This window comes from Panthera tigris, chromosome X (assembly GCF_018350195.1).
Source record: "Panthera tigris isolate Pti1 chromosome X, P.tigris_Pti1_mat1.1, whole genome shotgun sequence".
Taxonomy (NCBI): Eukaryota; Metazoa; Chordata; class Mammalia; order Carnivora; family Felidae; genus Panthera; species Panthera tigris.
The window spans coordinates 46,453,578-46,459,665 of NC_056677.1; positions in this window are offsets into that span (position 1 = coordinate 46,453,578).

Here is a 6,088-nt window from a genome sequence, read left to right on the forward strand (position 1 = left end):
TAGAAGATAAAGTTATGGAAAAAGAAGAAGTTGAGAGAAAGAGAGATAAAAAAATCCAGGAGTATGAGGGGAAAATTAGAGAACTAAGTGATACACTAAAAAGAAATAATATATGCATAATTGGTATCCCAGAGGAGGAAGAGAGAGGGAAAGGTGCTGAAGGGGTACTTGAAGAAATAATAGCTGAGAACTTCCCTGAACTGGGGAAGGAAAAAGGCATTGAAATCCAAGAGGCACAGAGAACTCCCTTCAGACGTAACTTGAATTGATCTTCTGCACGACATATCATAGTGAAACTGGCAAAATACAAGGATAAAGAGAAAATTCTGAAAGCAGCAAGGGAGAAACGTGCCCTCACATATAAAGGGAGACCTATAAGACTCATGACTGATCTCTCTTTTGAAACTTGGCAGGCCAGAGAGGATTGGCACGAGATCTTTAATGTGCTGAACAAAAAAATATGCAGCTGAGAATCCTTTATCCAGCAAGTCTGAAATTTAGAAGAGAAGGAGAGATAAAGGTCTTCCCAAACAAACAAAAACTGAAGGAATTTGTCACCACTAAACCAGCCCTACAAGAGATCCTAAGGGGGATCCTGTGAGACAAAGTACCAGAGACATCACTACAAGCATAAATCATACAGACATCACAATGACTCTAAACCCGTATCTTTCTACAATAACAATGAATGTAAATGGATTAAATGTGCCAACCAAAAGACATAGGGTATCAGAATGGATTAAAAAAAACAAGACCCATCTATTTGCTGTCTACAAGAGACTCATTTTAGATCTGAGGACACCTTTAGATTCAGAGTGAGGGGATGGAGAACTATTTATCATGCTACTGGAAGCCAAAGAAAGCTGGAGTAGCCATACTTATATCAGACAAACTAGACTTTAAATTAAAGGCTGTAACAAGAGATGAAGAAGGGCATTATATAATAATTACAGGGTCTATCCACCAGGAAGAGCTAACAATTATAAATGTCTATGCGCCAAATACCGGAGCCCCCAAATATATAAAACAATTACTCATAAACATAAGCAACCTTATTGATAAGAATGTGGTAATTGCAGGGGACTTTAACACTCCACTTACAGAAATGGATAGATCATCTAGACACACGGTCAATAAAGAAACAAGGGCCCTGAATGACACATTGGATCAGATGGACTTGAGAGATCTATTTAGAACTCTGCATCCCAAAGCAACAGAATATACTTTCTTCTCGAGTGCACATGGAACATTCTCCAAGATAGATCATATACTGGGTCACAAAACAGCCCTTCATAAGTTCACAAGAATTGAAATTATACCATGCATACTTTCAGACCACAATGCTATGAAGCTTGAAATCAACCACAAGAAACAGTCTGGAAAACCTCCAAAAGCATGGAGGTTAAAGAACACCCTACTAAAGAATGAGTGGGTCAACCAGGCAATTAGAGAAGAAATTAAAAAATATATGGAAACAAACGAAAATGAAAAGACAACAATCCAAACGCTTTGGGATGCTGCGAAGGCAGTCCTGAGAGGAAAATACATCACATTCCAGGCCTATCTCAAGAAACAAGAAAAATCCCAAATACAAAATCTAACAGCACACCTAAAGGAAATAGAAACAGAACAGCAAAGGCAGCCTAAACCCAGCGGAAGAGAAATAATAAAGATCAGAGCAGAAATAAACAATATAGAATCTACAAAAACTGTAGAGCAGATCAACGAAACCAAGAGTTGGTTTTTTGAAAAAATAAACAAAATTGACAAACCTCTAGCCAGGCTTCTCAAAAAGAAAAGGAAGATGACCCAAATAGATTAAATCATGAAAGAAAATGGAATTATTACAATCAATCGCTCAGAAATACAAGCAATTTTCAAGGAATACTATGAAAATTATATGCCAACAAATTGGACAACCTGGAAGAAATGGACAAATTCCTAAACACCCACACTCTTCCAAAACTCACTCAGGAGGAAATAGAAAGCTTGAACAGACCCATAACCAGCGAAGAAATTGAACTGGTTATCAAAAATCTCCCAACAAATAAGAGTCCAGGACCAGATGGCTTCCCAGGGGAGTTCTACCAGACGTTTAAAGCAGAGATAATACCTACCCTTCTCAAGCTATTCCAAGAAATAGAAAGGAAAGGAAAACTTCCAGACTAATTCTATGAAGCCAGTATTACTTTGATTCCTAAACCAGACAGAGACCCAGTAAAAAAAGAAAACTACAGGCCAATATCCCTGATGAATATGGATGCAAAAATTCTCAATAAGATACTAGCAAATCGAATTCAATAGCATATAAAAAGAATTATTCACCATGATCAAGTGGGATGCATTCCTGGGATGCAGGGCTGGTTCAACATTCGCAAATCAATCAAAGTGATACATCACATTAATAAAAGAAAAGATAAGAACCATATGATCCTGTCAATCGATGCAGAAAAGGCCTTTGACAAAATCCAGCACCCTTTCTTAATAAAAACCCTTGAGAAAGTCGGGATAGAAGGAACATACTTAAACATCATGAAAGCCATTTATGAAAAGCCCACAGCTAACATCATCCTCAATGGGGAAACACTGAGAGCTTTTTCCCTGAGATCAGGAACAATCTGAGAGAGGGATGCCCACTCTCACCGCTGTTGTTTAACATAGTGTTGGAATCCTAGCATCAGCAATCAGACAACAAAAGGAAATCAAAGGCATCAAAATTGGCAAAGATGAAGTCAAGCTTTCGCCTTTTGCAGATGACATGATATTATACATGGAAAATCCGATAGACTCCACCAAAAGTCTGCTAGAACTGATACATGAATTCAGCAAAGTTGCAGGATACAAAATCAATGTACAGAAATCAGTCGCATTCTTATACACTAACAATGAAGCAACAGAAAGACAAATAAAGAAACTGATCCCATTCATAATTGCACCAAGAAGCATAAAATACCTAGGAATAAATCTAACCAAAGATGTAAAAGATCTGTATGCTGAAAACTATAGAAAGCTTATGAAGGTAATTGAAGAAGATATAAAGAAATGGAAAGACATCCTCTGCTCATGGATTGGAAGAATAAATATTGTCAAAATGTCAATACTACCCACAGCTATCTACACATTCAATGCAATCCCAATCAAAATTGCACCAGCATTCTTCTCGAAGCTAGAACAAGCCATCCTAAAATTCATATGGAACCACAAAAGGCCCCGAATAGCCAAAGTAATTTTGAAGAAGAAGACCAAAGCAGGAGGCATCACAATCCCAGACTTTAGCCTCTACTACAAAGCTGTAATCATCAAGACAGCATGGTATGGACACAAAAACAGACACATAGACCAATGGAATAGAATAGAAACCCCAGAACTAGACTCACAAACGTATGGCCAACTAATCTTTGACAAAGCAGGAAAGAACATCCAAAGGAAGAAAGACAGTCTCTTTAACAAATGGTGCTGGGAGAACTGGACAGCAACATGCAGAAGGTTGAAACTAGACCACTTTCTGACACCATTCACAAAAATAAACTGAAAATGGATAAAGGACCTGAATGTGAGACAGGAAACCATCAAAACCTTAGAGGAGAAAGCAGGAAAAGACCTCTCTGACCTCAGCCGTAGCAATCTCTTACTCGGCACATCCCCAAAGGCAAGGGAATTAAAAGCAAAAATGAATTACTGGGACCTTATGAAGATAAAAAGCTTCTGCACAGCAAAGGAAACAACCAACAAAACTAAAAGGCAAGCAACGGAATGGGAAAAGATATTTGCAAATGACATATCAGACAAAGGGCTAGTATCCAAAATCTATAAAGAGCTCACCAAGCTCCACACCCGAAAAAGAAATAACCCAGTGAAGAAATGGGCAGAAAACATGAATAGACACTTCTCTAAAGAAGACATCCGGATGGACAACAGGCACATGAAAAGATGTTCAACGTCGCTCCTCCTCAGGGAAATACAAGTCAAAACCACACTCAGATATCACCTCACGCCAGTCAGAGTGGCCAAAATGAACCCATCAGGAGACTATAGATTCTGGTGAGGATGTGGAGAAACGGGAACCCTCTTGCACTGTTGGTGGGAATGCAAATTGGTGCAGCCGCTCTGGAAAGCAGTGTGGAGGTTCGTCAGAAAATTAAAAATAGACCTACCCTATGACCCAGCAATAGCACTGCTAGGAATTTATCCAAGGGATACAGGAGTACTGATGCATAGGGGCACTTGTACCCCAATGTTTATAGCAGCACTCTCAACAATAGCCAAATTATGGAAAGAGCCTAAATGTCCATCAACTGATGAATGGATAAAGAAATTGTGGTTTATATACACAATGGAGTACTACATGGCAATGAGAAAGAATGAAATATGGCCCTTTGTAGCAACGTGGATGGAACTGGAGAGTGTGATGCTAAGTGAAATAAGCCATACAGAGAAAGACAGATACCATATGTTTTCACTCTTATGTGGATCCTGAGAAACATAACAGAAACCCATGGAGGAGGGGAAGGAAAAAAAAAAAAAAGAGGTTAGAGTGGGAGAGAGCCAAAGCATAAGAGACTGTTAAAAACTGAGAACAAACTGAGGGTTGATGGGTGGTGGGAGGGAGGGCAGGGTGGGTGATGGGTATTGAGGAGGGCACCTTTTGGGATGAGCACTGGGTGTTGAATGGAAACCTATTTTACAATAAATTTCATATACTGAAAAAAAAAAAATTAAAAGCCCTCAACAAAGCAGGTTTAGAGGGAACAAATTCAGTAAAATTGTAGGATACAAAATCAATGTACATAAACCTATTGGATTTCTACACACCAATAATGAAGAAGCAGAAAGAGAAATTAAGAAAACAATTCCATTTACAATTGCACCAATAATAATAATAATAATAACAATAATAACCAAAGACATGCAAGACCTGTATTCTGAAAACGATAGAACACTGATGAAAGAAATTGAAGATGACACAAATGGAAAGACATTCCATGATCATAGATTGGAAGAACAAATATTGTTAACATGTCTATACCAACCAAAGCAATCTACATATATAATGCAATCAAAATACCGATAGCCTTTTTCAGAGAACTAGAGCAAACAATCCTAAAAATTTGCAGGGAACCACTCAATACCCTGAAAAGCCAAAGCAATCTTGAAAAAGAAAAGCAAAGCTGGAGGCATCGTATTTCTGGACTTCAAGTTATATTAAAAGCTATAGTAATCAAAACAGTATGGTACTGGCACAAAAATAACACATAGATCAGTGGAATAGACTAGAAAACTCAGCAATGAACCCACACCTATATGGTCAATTAATCTTCAACAAAGCAGGAAAGAATATCCAAAGGGGAAAAGAATGTCTCTTCAACAAAAGGTGTTGGGAAAACTGGACCACTTTCTTACACCATACACAAAAATAAATTCAAAATGGATTAAAGACCTGTTTGTGAGACCTGAAACCAGAAAAATCATAGAAGAGAACACAGGCAGTAACTTCTTTGATATCGGCCGTAGCAAATTCTTCCTAGATATGTCCCTCCAGGTAAGGGAAATAAAAGCAAAATAAACTATTGGGACTACCTCAAAACAAAAAACTTCTGCACAGTGAAGGAAACAATTATCAAAAGTAAAAAGCAACCTGCAGAATGGGAGAACATATTTGCCAATGACATATCTGATAAAGGGTTAGTATCCAAAATATATAAAGAATGTATAAAACTCAACACTCCAAAAATGAATAATTAAGAAATAGGCAAAAGACATGAATATCTATTTTTCCAAACAAGATATACAGATGGCCAACAGAGACATGAAAAGATGATCAACATCACTCACCATCAGGGAAATGCAAATGAAAACTACAAGATAAAACTTCATACCTGTCAGAATAGCTGTCAGAATCAGCAACACAAGAAACAAGTGTTGGCCAAGATGTGGAGAAAGAGTAACTCTCTTGCACTGTTAGTGGGAATGCAAACTGGTGCAGCCACTCTGAAAAACAGTATGGAGGTTCCTCAAAATGTTAAAAATAGAACTACCCTACAATTCAGCAATTGCACTATTAGGTATTTACTCAAAGAATACAAAAATA